This window comes from Limulus polyphemus, unplaced genomic scaffold (assembly GCF_000517525.1).
Source record: "Limulus polyphemus unplaced genomic scaffold, Limulus_polyphemus-2.1.2 Scaffold1396, whole genome shotgun sequence".
Lineage (NCBI taxonomy): Eukaryota > Metazoa > Arthropoda > Merostomata > Xiphosura > Limulidae > Limulus > Limulus polyphemus.
In genome coordinates, this window is record NW_013667006.1 from 90100 (window position 1) to 104570 (window position 14471).

Consider the following 14471-nt stretch of genomic DNA (forward strand, 5'->3'; position numbering starts at 1 on the left):
CTCTGTCTACCACGGTGAATCAAACTTCTGATTTTAGCATTGTATGTTCGTAAACTTACCTCTGACTTATCGAGGGACTAGTGTCTGTCTGTTTGTAATTTTCTCCATGGACCATCATGGTGATTTAATTCAAGTTTGACAGAGAGACCTAGGGTGGGTATAGCCAAGTGTCTTCAAGTGACCCAAACATCGTTTTGTCATAGAAAAATCTTGTAACTTTCAAAATCAATGGTGGCGCCTCGGGGGGCACGGGAGACATTTGCACCCCAGGAGTAGGCTCTGCCTCTACTTGCCTCCCAAGTAAAAATTGGAATTTTTTGAATACAAAATACTGAAGAAGTAAATTTGCAGAGCTTGTTTACTAAACTAATATGCATGAAATTACTACATAATTATTTCATGGTTTTAAATTTATTCAGTTAAAAATAATTTCACCCAATTTACTCTGAAGTAAATCCATGTGATATTATAAACAGCAGTTGCATCACAAGTTTGCTGATAAATATAAGCATGTCATATGTAGCGTACACTTCTCTACTTTGAGATTGCCAGACTAGCTGATGTTATATAAAGTTCTAACTTCTAGGTATAGTCTGCAACTAAACATTGTCTCAGTTACACACAGAGTTTCAGTTTCAGTTCCACGCTCCGCCCCCCCCCTCCCAATGGCACAGCGGCATGTCTGCGGACTTACAAAGTTTAGAATCCGGGTTTCGATACCCGTGGTGGTCAGAGCACAGATAGCCCATTGTGTAGCTTTGTGCTTAACTTAAAAAAAAAACAACAACAACAAGTTCCACGCTCAATGAAAAAAGTTTCAGTTTCATTCTCAGTGAATCTCAGACTTTCAGTCTCACTTTCGGTTTCGCTGGGTCTTTTAAATATAGTAAGAAACTACTTTTATGTGGTTATATGCCAGTGCACGTGAGTAAAGTGACTATAAATATAAAGTAAAAAAAAATCCATATTGACAGCTGGCAGAAAGGTTGCAGTGCACATTTGTCGTTTATAGGTGCAAATAAATAAAATAAAATAATCTTAAACAACATATTGTAAATTTGTGATGGTTATTTGCAAATTTATTGGAAAGAAACTGACAGCAGAGCAACAAAGTTCCAACCTAGTTGCAGATTCAAAACGTCAAAGACAAGGTCATGCTAGTGCAGTTTGTGAGAAGACAGTTGAGATTAGTAACGAGCCAGGTAGTAGTTCATACATGGGAAAAAGAGTTAAGTTTTGGTGATAATGAAGATGAAGTCATTGATATTCTCGTAGAGCCTGCGCAGGATCGCTATTATGTGTTCATTTTTTCGATACACAATATTTTAAAGTTTTTATTCCCAGTGAGATATGCTCTAAACTATAGGGAATATATTCATCACCATACCTACCAGGTAAGATACATTTCGTGTATGTAGTTGTACATTAGCAGCTGGTATGCGCGATTTTGCAAACTAGAGATTTATGGTGAAACGGGTGTGCTAGCACACGAAATCGGAGGTAAAAACGAAGCAAATCCCGGTATACTCGCATGTAAATAAGCATGTGAAAATAAGTGTTATATAACTTATATTGTGTTTAAATATTTCTATCAACAGGCACTCATGTTTGCAAGCATTTCTATAACCTCGGATGTCTTTATTGTGCGAAAACAGTGCAAAATAATGACAAAAATCAGTGCCGGTAAATTCCAAAATTTTGCCCCGACGACTGAAAACCGGGGCTAAAAATCATTTATCAATATTCCTATGTGCATTTTCTGTCCATATGCAAAGTTTCCATAAAATTTTCATAATTAATCATGTTTTTGAGGCACGAAAACTAAGGTATTCATATACTGGATGCCAGTGTTTATACCCAGATTTTTTGCCATATATTGACCCTTCCAGCTTCGGGTTTAGAATTTGCAAATTAACGTACATAGGCCTAATCAAAATGTTCATATATAGATTATTAAATTTCGCGTATGCTTAGCCAATGGTATGATTATAGCCATCATATATGCAGGTTTGTTCATACAAGGTGTATTTAGGTAGAATTATAGCAATAATCTATTGCAATCTGAAGTTTAATTATAGATGGATATATGTATGTGCAGAGACTGACTTACCTTTATTCACTCACAAAATAGCTGCTCTGTTTTATCAAACTGCTTCAAAAATATTTCTCCTGATGTGTATGTCATAGTAAATATAATCAAATAATTAATTGCCTTCAAATATTGTAATTTATGAAATTTTGTCACATGCTTGAATGATGCCCCTTTTAAATATTTGAAATATGGACGGCCACTTAGATCAGATACAATACATATCTAATCAAAATGGTAGTGTCAGCTTCTTTTTCATCCCAATTCTAGGGATCTGCTAAAGACTGCTTTCAATTAAAATTCACAAAATAGGTTTGGTGTTTGGGTGGGGCATACTTGACGGAAATCCGAACAATGAAAATGGCAAGGGCAAGGGAAACAGAATCTGGACTAGTTCCACATTTAGCCATCTTTACATGAAAACGTATCTTGACATTGTTTTAGACAATACCTGATCCGTCAGATTCATACAAAAATGAAACAGAGTTGAAACAAGCAGCCGCAAGGTCCTCAAACAGCATCCCGGGTCCTGCAGATCTTTCTCAAAGTCCGGATGACGAACCAAAACAAACTTGTGCATCGCTGGCAAGCAAAGCAAACTTCCCAAAAATCGCATGGTGGACGCTTTAATCCAGACTGGTGTGTGAAGCATGAATGGATCGAATATTTTGTCTGTGAGGACAAATTTATTGTTTTGTTTTAGACACTTTTCTACAGCACGAGCAAGTGAAGAGAGTGCCTACGTATCAGACGGCTTTAACAGCTGGAAAAAGGGTATAGGCGATTCATGTAATAATAACCGACTACTTAAGCATAATAAATCAGAGCTACACGTTAATTGTACAGCCAGATATGCTGCATACACAGAAGCAAAACAGCGAAAAAGTACAGTAGCATATCTAATAATGAACATCATAAAGAGACTGTGAGAAAGAATCGTGAATACATCAAAACTATTGCTGATACCCTCAGACTAACAGCAGTCCAAAGTGTAGCACAAAGGGGACATAGAGAGACAAATGATGATCCAAGCTGATAGAAGGACCAACTAATGAGAAATGTACTCACTACACAGTACGAAATGCATCACTTGAAATTATGTCAAATATCATTTTAGATGAATAAGGGAAGAAGTAGCAAATGCAAAGCTATTCTCCATTTTGTTTGATGAATACAAAGATTTATCAAAAAGAGAGCAATTATCAGTTGTTATTAGATATTTTTTGGAAGGAGAAATCCGTGAAGAATTTATTGGTTTTAGAGCAGCATAAAGTTTATGTGCATACATCCAGGAGGAGCTGAGATCAAGTGGAATTGATATACAAAATTTAATAGCTCAGGGGTATGACGGTGCCAGTGTAATGAGTGGCAAGAGCAGTGGTGTTCAACAAAGAATAAAAGAGAACGTGCTACTGGCTCTATGTGTACATTGCCTTGCCCACAAGCTGAACTTTGTCATTGTGGATGCAGTCAAATCAGTCATTTCTGTAGTTGATTTTTTCTCAACATTGCAAATGAGCTATGTCTTTCTCAGTGGTTCAAATGTACATGCCGGGTGGATCAAATACCAGAAAGACATGTATCCGGCTGATAAACCTGTTGAAATTAAAAGTTACTCTGACACTCGCTGGGCTAGCCAAATCAGAGCGAATGAAGTAATGGAAAAGCAATTTGACTGCTTTGTATCATTTTTGAATAATGTAAATCTCAAAGACGATAACCGAGAGAGAGCTCTAAATGCTCGTAATATCCTATCATAGTTAGATCAGAAGTTCATTAACTGCATGCTGATACTCTCTGATATCTTGCATGAAGCAAAATGTTCTTCAGATTTGTTCCAAGATGCTGCAGTGGAATATTCAAGGGTTGTAGAAATGATCGAGACATTAATGGAAGAAATACCGTTGTATAGAAATGGCGCAGAAGCTGGCGACTATCATAGGTCATCACAGAATATTGCCAAAGGAAATGACCTACCATACTCAGAGCCCGAAAATATTTCTAGCCATAGACTACAGAAGAGCATACCAAGCCACATGAAAGATGTTGTAATACTGTCTCCTCTTGGAAAGCGTGAAACAGTTCAGCATTCGTCTGACTTTAAGACGAATATTGTTTCTAACAATTTCCAGGTTTCTAAGTGAACTCAAAAGGCGTTTCTGCAGCCACAATCTAGACATATTTCGTTCACTATCAGCGTTGAATCCACTGTCAAAACATTTTCTTAATGGTGAATTACTTAAACCACTGATAGAACATTATAAACTTAACTTAGAAGATTTGCTTATAAAGGTGTAGCAAGCAAAGCGAATGATAAAAAGGAATAATACAAGATTTGACTCAATGATTGAATTTGCTGAATATTTGAAACCACTGTACAGAGTTATTCCAGGGCCTGCAGATTGCCTTAACCCTTCCTGCGAGCAGTGCTGGGTGTGAAAGGACCTTCAGCAAACTGGAGCTTATAAAAAGCCCACTTCGCACAACAATGGAAGATCGTCGTCTTAAAAACCTTGGAACTTGAGTGTTCACAGACAGAGGGCATTAGACATCGATCTTGATGACGTTGTTGATAATGGTGGCCAAATTTCCAAATATGCTCATTACATTGGTATAAAAACGAACAAACTGGATAAGTGCTGTACATATACTTTAGGAAAATTCGAAGTAAAAGTAAACAAACTTATTAGAAATATCTAGGATAATTTATGTTTGTATTCCTGTATATAAAGATAGTCTGAACCATCTCAAATGTATAAAAAAAAGTCTGAAGATAGGCCTAAAGGTTCTTTTCTTCTAAAATACTTTTATTCTGGCCACCGCTATTTCTTACCAATCTGTGAAAGCGTTTTATGTAAACAGACTCCAAGTAAGGGAGGTCATTTCGAGATCCTGATTCTAACAGTTAAATCCGCAAATGAAGACATGGACGTTCTTGATGTAGCAAAAAAAAATAAAATATATTGTCCATTTAGACTACATTGCTCACTTGCAGATGGGAATGGCTGATAAAAACTTCTAACTGTCAGAAATTGGCTTTAAAGAGATTTCAGATTTCAAAAAGTCTTAAGTTAGACTCTCTCCTTGGTGTAACTCTCCGATATTCATTCCTCTGTACCTCCCCACCCCATCCGCCTGGAGGTACCAAAATTTAAAAATAAATTAATATATGAATAAATTTATTGCAAGAAATGAAAATTTGACCAACTTATCATTTTGATTTTTGTATTAGATTATGAGAGATAAAGTATTCTGCAGGACATGTCTACAAAGCTAGATCATGTGGTCTGAAAGAACATCTGATATCTCAACCTTAAGGGCGTTGGAAATTCTAAGTAACTTGACTTTGTTTGTTTTGAAGTTAAGCACAAAGCTACACAATGGGCTAACTGTGCTCTGCCCACCACGGGTATCGAAACCCGGTCTTTAGCGTTGTAAGTCCGCAGACATACCGCTGTGCTACTGGGGGGGGGGGCAACTTGACTTTAAATGCTGTTGTAAATCCTTTCTTTTATGCAAAACTAAACACGTTTATTACTAAACATTAAACTACACAATACTGTATAAATTTAAAAGGTTATTCAAAATTGATAGTAAAATAATAAATATGTTTTATTAGCTGACTATTTGCACCCGTATAAATTCAATCACGATTTTTACAAAGCCTGGAGGCCCTTGGTACATTTTAATTATGGGTATGTACATAAAAAAACATTATCTACTGTCAAGCATTCAATGCTCTATCAAAATGTATATAGTGTGTTATATATACTATCTGTAATGCAGCTTTTGTTATAGTCGAGTTTAACGTAATGGCGGTTATTATAAATAAAAAAAGATAAATGTCATGATGCACAAAGTTTTATTTTGGTTCAACCATAATCAAAATTTAAATCTCAGGCAAATAAATGAGATGATTATTTGTTCCATTATCACCGTTGAGAGGCGTGGTTGTATGCTCTATAAAACAATGAGCATGATACATTTCTCTTATCTTCACAATTAATTATTTTGATAATAAACTACTCATTGCAGTTTATAGAAGCGTATTGACCAAAGATTTTCATATGATACGATTTCTCTATAGTCCTACCAATAGTTATTTTTTTAGGCATAATATTTTAAAAAACCTTCCAAAATGAAAATTGTGAAGCTTTAACAATTTTTATATCTGTTTGGCTTTTCAAAATATCCTCCTCGCTCAATAAATAGTCGGTTATTTTCCAAAACTCCTCTCATTTTCTATTATTTTTTCTTTGGATTTTTTTTTTGTTTTGTTTAGTTTTAAACTTCTCAGAATAATATCTACTTACAAATTTTGCCTTTATAACAAGATAGTGTATGCTTCTTAGTTGGTGCAAGTCGTTCTTTTCTTAGCAGAGCACATCTATTGAATATAAAATATATTTTGAACAAATCATATTGTTTCTAAAAGTTACTTTTGAGAGAATTGCAATAGGCTTCATAGCAAATAATACATGTTTATCCTACACAACCGTCCCCCAGTGGCACAGCGGCATGTCTGCGGACTTGCAACGTTAGAAACTGTATTTCCATATGTATAGCGAAACTGCCGCCAATTCTCCAAGATTGTAAAATATTCGTGATCACAGGAATCAACGATATATCCACTTCCGTAACCGGTATCATCCGAAGTTTCGATAAAATGTGTCTCGTCTATAAAAGCAGCAGGGCAACGTGCCAAAACACAGAAAAGAGAGCTAATATACGAGTGCCTGACAAAGCTAGCTAGCTTTCCGATAACTGTACGTACATCGACTTCAAGTTAACTCGCTGAATATCAAGGAGACTCTGAACAAGAAGGACGATTTTAGGTTATTTGTAAGTTAGTGAAATTTCTGTTTATGAAAAGTTGTTTGTAACAACTACTCGTAATAGTTGCTATTGTAAATTATACTGTTGCATATATATATATTAAAATGTATTTGTGTCAAAACAAAAACGGTGTGAACCAATCTTGTTGGCAAATAGCGTAAATTAAATAAAATATCGGAATATTTCTAAACATTAAATCCAGGGTACAGTTCAACTATTAAAAGCTAAATTATTTAATGCGGCTTTGGGTTATTTCAAATTCTCAATACGTAACACTACATATAGAATTGAAGAAGAATAGTACCATGATTCCAAATTTCAGGAAAGCCAATATTGATGGAATGAGACATAATCTGGCTTCTGTAGGTTGGACTAAAGAGTTGGGAGGGGATATTGAACAGATGAGGGAAGCAGTTGGGGAATAATTGATATACATACAGAACATACATATTCCCTAGAGAGAAAAAAGGGGGGCAACGGAGCGAAATAAGCTAGTATGACTTAGTTTAAGAGATCATATTGGGGATAAACATAATAAATTCAAGAAATTTAAATTTACTGGAAATAACAAAGGCTTGGAAGATTATAGAAAATCAAGAGAGCTGGTTAAAAAGGGCAAAAACTTTATATGAAAGTGGTTTGGCTGAGAGAGTTATATCAAACAATAAGGAGTTCCTGAGATATATGATGGGTAAGCAAAATGTTAGGATGGGGATTGGGCCTCTTAAAAATGATAGTGGGGAGCTGATCTCGAAATATTATGAGATGGTAAACTTATTGAATTATATGTTCTCTTCAGTTTTTACAAAGGAAGATACAAGTATTACGCCTCAACAAGAGCACTTAATGTATGGGGAAAATATTGATGTAAAAGATATCATTTTAAGTTCTGAAACTAAGAGAAAATTTGGGAAACCTAAAAGTTAGTAAATCCCATACACCAGACAACTTTTATCCTAGAGTTTTAAAGGAACTTAAAGAATTTTTAAATTAATTGAATAAAATTAATCAAATTTTAAATAAAACTAAAGAGGAAATTAATCTAATGAAGAAAACTGGTATTTATAAAATTTGATGTGAATGTGGTTGTGCATAAATTCTTCAAACTGCAAGAAATTAAAAATTTAGAATAAATGAAAGTAAGAGAAGTGTTAACAACAAAAGTGAAAACTCCAGCCGTCTCCAGCCATTATAAATAATAATGGTCTTTTCACCCAGTGGAAAAGAAAAAACTTATTTCGTCTGAACTGAATAATATGACTGCTAGAAATATTAGAGAAACTATAGAAATAACGAAAAACAGTGAAAAGTAATTATATCTTAAATGATGATGAAGGATTGGAAAATAAAAAAGTATGTACATGACGTGATCGTTAAGTATGTAAACTAAGTAGTCACATGATCAACGGATGTTGTGTTTATCGTTTGATTATTTTAAATATTTTAGCATCATGTGAAATTAACATCATACAACAGATCTAATGTAGCATAAACGTGAAACACTGGCAAAACAATGTTTTTACAATAGGATAATATATATATAAATATCATTATAAATTAAAATAAGAGTCCAACTAGGAAAATGTTTGAATTGCATTTTAACTTATTTGAATAATATTAACAGACCAATAACACAATAGTCATGTCCTTTGATGATAACCTCCTCCTTTCTTTTAAAAGATTCAACTTTATTTTTGTTTCATTGAAGCAAACAATTTCTATCTTCCCATCATCCTACATTGAAAAATATCCATGCAGAGAACTTGGTTGACCCTAAAAGTTGTACACTTCTAGTAGTTTCCTCACACTTTTTAATGCGTTATGTCTGATTAGCTTTTGGTTCTTGTTTTGCCTTTCACCATATGCTAAAATACACTAGCGAATATAGTGGTTTCTTCTGAGACTTCATTTTCTGGTCTTTGATCACAGCCAATAAGGTGTCAATAATCTTTCAATGCTTTTCAGTACATTCTTCATGAAAAGGGTTGAAAAATACCTCTAGCAGTAGTATGTTAGAAGAAATATTACCGGGCACAAGGTTCAGAAAGAAACCATTGGAACTATAGATAATGATATATGTCATGACTCAGTCATCTGTTGAATATTACTATCATGCAAACAGAAAATCTTTTTCACAACAAATTGTAAACCTGTGTATCAATGTAAACAGTTGAAAAGTCTTTCATTTCAAAAGAACTCCTTCAGAATTAACTTTTTCTTCAATACTGGTACAAATTTATTACCACCACTTATTTATTTTTTAAATTGTACAAGTCAATATAATGACAAGACTGTCTTTATCATCCACCATAACTTTAAGTAAATTAATCTTTCTTTCAAGATGTAATTTCAGAGAAACAAGTATGTTATGGTCTTATGCCTGTTTTTATAAACATCACACATCCTTATTCATTTCCTTCTTATACTTCAGGGAACCTCTTATTGTTATTTTAAAAATAATCTTCTGCATAGGGAGAATTTAAAATAATCTTTAATAATAATAGAATATTAACTCATGAGTTTCCCTAATATACATGAACACGTTTTAAAACAATTTTTTTAGCTATAATTCCTTTTTTTGGTACAAGCTCTTTAGCATTAATTCCTATTGAATAGTGTTTCTTGAAACAAGACAAGAAATGTACTTTTACCACCTAAAGTTTTCACTTTTAATCTGTGTACTAGTCTTATTGTAACACACATTATATTAAGTCAGTACTGTTTACATGTAATTTATTTTGTAAAATTTAATTAAAATTTAAAAAAAAGTTAAACAACTCTATTGATCATAATGTTTCACATTTTAACCCTTTTACAAAATAATGTGAAACTCTAGACATATAGTACGCTAACTAAAGTTTGATTATAAGAAGCAAACATACTTTATCAAGAGTGAGATAAAAAGTTCTCATGTATATTAGTTCAACATTATCTTTGTATTTCATGTACAGAAATTGACAAAAGCTTCAGAGTGTGATGATACATCTTGTCACTAAAGTAAGATAGGATCTCAGTTACAAGAAATGGAAAACTATTTCAGACTTATTAATATTTATTCACCAGTGAAACAGTAAAGCATAAATTTAACAACACTCAACTTAAAGATACATATATAATAATTTAAAATATATTTATTACATTATTAAAAATAACACAAAACAAATTAATAAAAAAATTATTCATTTATAACTAAAACTGACTTCTGCTCTCTCTAAAACTTGCCAACTGCACCACAAATGATACAGCTGACAGTTTTATATATAACGAGAGAGAAATAGAGAGATAAAAGCCACGTGTATCATGTTCCTTAGCTAATTGTTTTAAAAATTTAACAAATAATTTCCTGCTTTTACATAAATACTAGTTTAGAGTGCTGGGGAGTTATGGGTTTTTCATAAAAAACACCAACAACAACACCTACATGTATGCACATTCAAAGTGATTCTTAATATTGATAACATTACACTGTGTGAATATTGATTTTAAGGCCCAAGTTTATGCACTCAATTTTATATATCGAGATGCATTGAAAAAATCGGGTTGTTTGAGTTAACATAACAGTTAGGTACAACAAGGGATCTACTGGCCCATCTAGGTTGTACCGTCTACTAAACCATACCAAAGAAAACCCTCAATGGCAACCCTTATCATTCATATATTTATCAAACCTTTTCTTAAATTTACTGCCTTCATAGCATCTAAAGGTAACCTACTCCAAAGGCCAAATACACTGTGAGAAATATCAAACTATCTTAGCTGAAGATGACTCCTACCTTGCCAAAATATTGTTACTTCTCTGTTCGTTTGTTAATTTTCCCTAGAAATTATTTTCGAGAAACTTCAGGGATACAAGTTCTTTCTTAAATAAAACTAGTTTATTCTTTCTCGTTACAAACTTTGTAATACACTTAATTTCCACAGTCACTTTAACTTAAACACACGCTGTAATTCACAATGATTTACACCCTTTACTTACGGCTTGACTCGATTATCTGTCTGTATCTGCAACCTCTCAGTCTGCTATTCCAGTTCCGATTAAATGGTCTCGCTTTATCTGGCGCGCTTATATACAGGAATAGAGAGCGTCTAGCAAATACTGGATTATTCGTGATGTTCCCCGAACCTTCTAGATACTCATTACGTGTTACCAGCGTCACGTAAATTCCGCTGTCGTAACAATATATATTTGTGTCCCCATAGTCCTACTATCTTTACTGTTAAATATAAAAAAGATGATGCATCAACACTATCAATTCCCTTTACAATCTTAAACACCTCAATCAGATCCCCCCTAACTCTTCTCTTTTCAAGAGAAAATAAGTTGAGAGATTTCAGCCTCTCTTTGTATGACAACATCTATATCCCAGGCACCATTCTAGTAATCCTTTCCAACAATTCAATATCTTACCTGAGGTAAGGCACCCAAGAATGAAAACAATACTCCAAATGTGATCTGACTAGTGACCTATACAATTATATTATAACCGTTTTAGACTTGTATTCAGTATTTCTGTCGATACAACCTAAAATCCTATTTGTCCTACCATTAGCAACAACACATTGCTCGGATGGCTTAAAGAGATCAATAAACCATTACACCAAGATCCCTATGTGTTAATGTAAATCAAAAAGAGCAAAGGTCATAAGACTGTGCCCTGAGGTACCCAACTTGTGACATTAATCCAGTTTCACTGAACTCTGTTTATAACAACCCGCTGTTTTTTTTTTCGTAAAGCCATTCTTCTGTCAAATTTACTAATTTATCCTCCACACCTATAGAGATATTTTTACACGCCTTTTATGTGGCACCTTGTCAAATACTTTCTAAAAGTCCAAATACACAAAGTCTACCTTTGGCCATAGAAATTAATTTCATGTTTCCTAAGTAAATGACATGATATGCCTATTTATCCATGATTTATTTCTAGTTCTTATGATGTACATGTGTATTCTTAGTATCAATAGTAATTCATGATGTTATCAGCTACACCTGGACAGGTCCATACGGTGTAATAGAAACTGCTGTTGGTATAATCCTAGTAAACGAAGTCATTGGTGAATTAAATGTCTCTGAATTTCAGACTTATGACACCGGTGTCTATGAGTGTGCTCTTGAATACTGGACAACAATACTGGTGTAAGAGAAAAAAAAGCAGTTACTGCTAATCATTTCTTGGAAGGTAAATACTTGGTAGTGTTTAGAACTTTAAAAAACGTCAAATTATGAATTGGGTTTTATCCAGTTTTATTACTATTTATGCAAAGTATTGTAAGTTTGATATATGATTGATGATTGCATACGACTTGTTCAAAATCCATGAAATCATCTCTTCATCTACGTACAGCTCAGCGCCAGTGTTTCCGCGCTAAGCCTGAGGAATTATAACGCTGAAAATTGGATTTCGATAACCGCGGAGGTCACAGTACAGATGACGCATTGTATAGCTTTTCGCTTACAAACCTGTCTGCAGATACAAATTTATCACCATGAAAGAGATATTAAATTATTATTTTATGCAATAACTAGACACACACACTCACACACACACACATATATATATATATTGAGAAATTTAATCAATAGCAATTAATAAAATTAGGTATTCCGTGGAGTCAGATAGCTTTATGTTAGAAATCATAAGAAGGTTTTTTGTTCTTGTTTGTTTTGTTTTTTATAAGTCATAGAACAAATAATTTAATTTACTTAAATCAAAAGTGCTGAGTGTTCCTGGAATCGTCTGTGTAAATACTGAAATTAGCAAATGCTACAGTGTTATGACAAAAAATGTTTCTTTTGTTAAAGCCACACGGCCAGTTCGAGTATTTTGCGACATTGTTTAGCTACTTTTCACATCTAACTGCTGAAAACATGCATTCTAATCATTATAAATAAGAAAGTTTGAACAGCTTATTTTATCTTTATTATTGAGTATATCTTTGATACTGATCTGGGTAGGTACCTCGCATTGATCAGTAGTTAATATTAAACACGTGACGTATTAATCAAGAACATAAAATTCGAGAATAAATACAACACCACGTATTGTTTACTCGCTATTCCATAAAACAGAATAAACACCCAATTTCGTAAATAATTTCAAATATTTGTAATTTTTTGGATTATATTTTTACTCACGTTTCAATTTATTTTCTTCCTTCCAGGCATTGTTTATTTTTTAATTATGAAAATGTGTGTGTGTGTTTTTTTATAAGAAAGCTGTGTCCACCGAGAGGAATAGAACCCCTGATTTTAGCGGTGTTAATTATGAAAATAGATTGAGTTGAAAGCTATGGTGACTTATGATACAATAAATATATTTTGGGCTCATAACGAATAATTAATTACCTTTCTGCAAGAAAGCTCATAAATCGGAAAATCTTGTTAGGTAGAAACAAAATCTAACAAATTTAGCTGATGGCTTATCTTGCTCTTATTCTATTTAATAAAGATTATTTTCCAAATTTACAGAACTTTTGTAAAATAATATCAAGGTCATATCAGTGCAAAATAGTATTTCTTATGTTAACAATTCTTGAACTATTAACTATTTTTGTACTATATTTTAGCATATGTACAACCTACGAAAGACAATCAATGCCCTGATGGGTTTATGCTGAGATCAAACATTTGTTGTAAGTTGTACTTTGCTGTTTGCTTCGAAGCGTTTATATATGTGAATAGTAATAAATCACAAAAGGAGAAACTGCTTTGGATAAACTAAGCAGTGAAGTAGTAATTACATACTTCATCCTGTATTTAATTTTTAGTTCTCAAAGTTAACAGTATCTACATTTAGATCCATGCCCACCAGAACATTTTAAAGGAGAAAAACAAACTGCGTTTCTTGTCCACTTGATCATTACAATTATGAATATGGCTCAATAGAGTGTTTCCAATATCCAAGTGACACATACACAAATACAGGATCTTCCACGTTAGATTCATACAAATTAATTTATACGAACAAATGAGATTATTTAAAGGTTAGCTTTAACGTGAGGCGATATATGTGGGTAGAAAGGTTGGTGAAAATATTTCGTGATATAAAAATATGACTCCATATTGGATAGTGGTCGATGTTTGTGTTGCATGCATGTTCTTCTGTGTCCCAGTTAAATTCTTTATTCTTCTACAAATAATATTTGAATTATTCAGTTTACTCCTGACATAAGTTTGATTTTATACTTAAAGATGTTTGAAGATTATTAGGAATTTCTGATCATCAGCGGGCTAACTATGCAAATAAAAATTGCAAGTCATTTATAAAACTACACATTTATAGTCAAGGATTTTTGTGAAGCTAATTAACATATATATTATTATATACAGGTCAACGTCCGTTTAGAGATTTATGACAAAGCTAAGAAGATTAGTAAAAGATGGCAGAACTCGATAGAAGACAATAATAAATCTCTAATTATTCAACCAATGGATGAAATGACTATGTCATTTAGGACCAGAAAATTAATTCGTAATAGTAACAACTCAGAAGAGCTATCTGAAATATCAACTTCAGAGTGGAGCGTCACGAACACGTATTTCCAA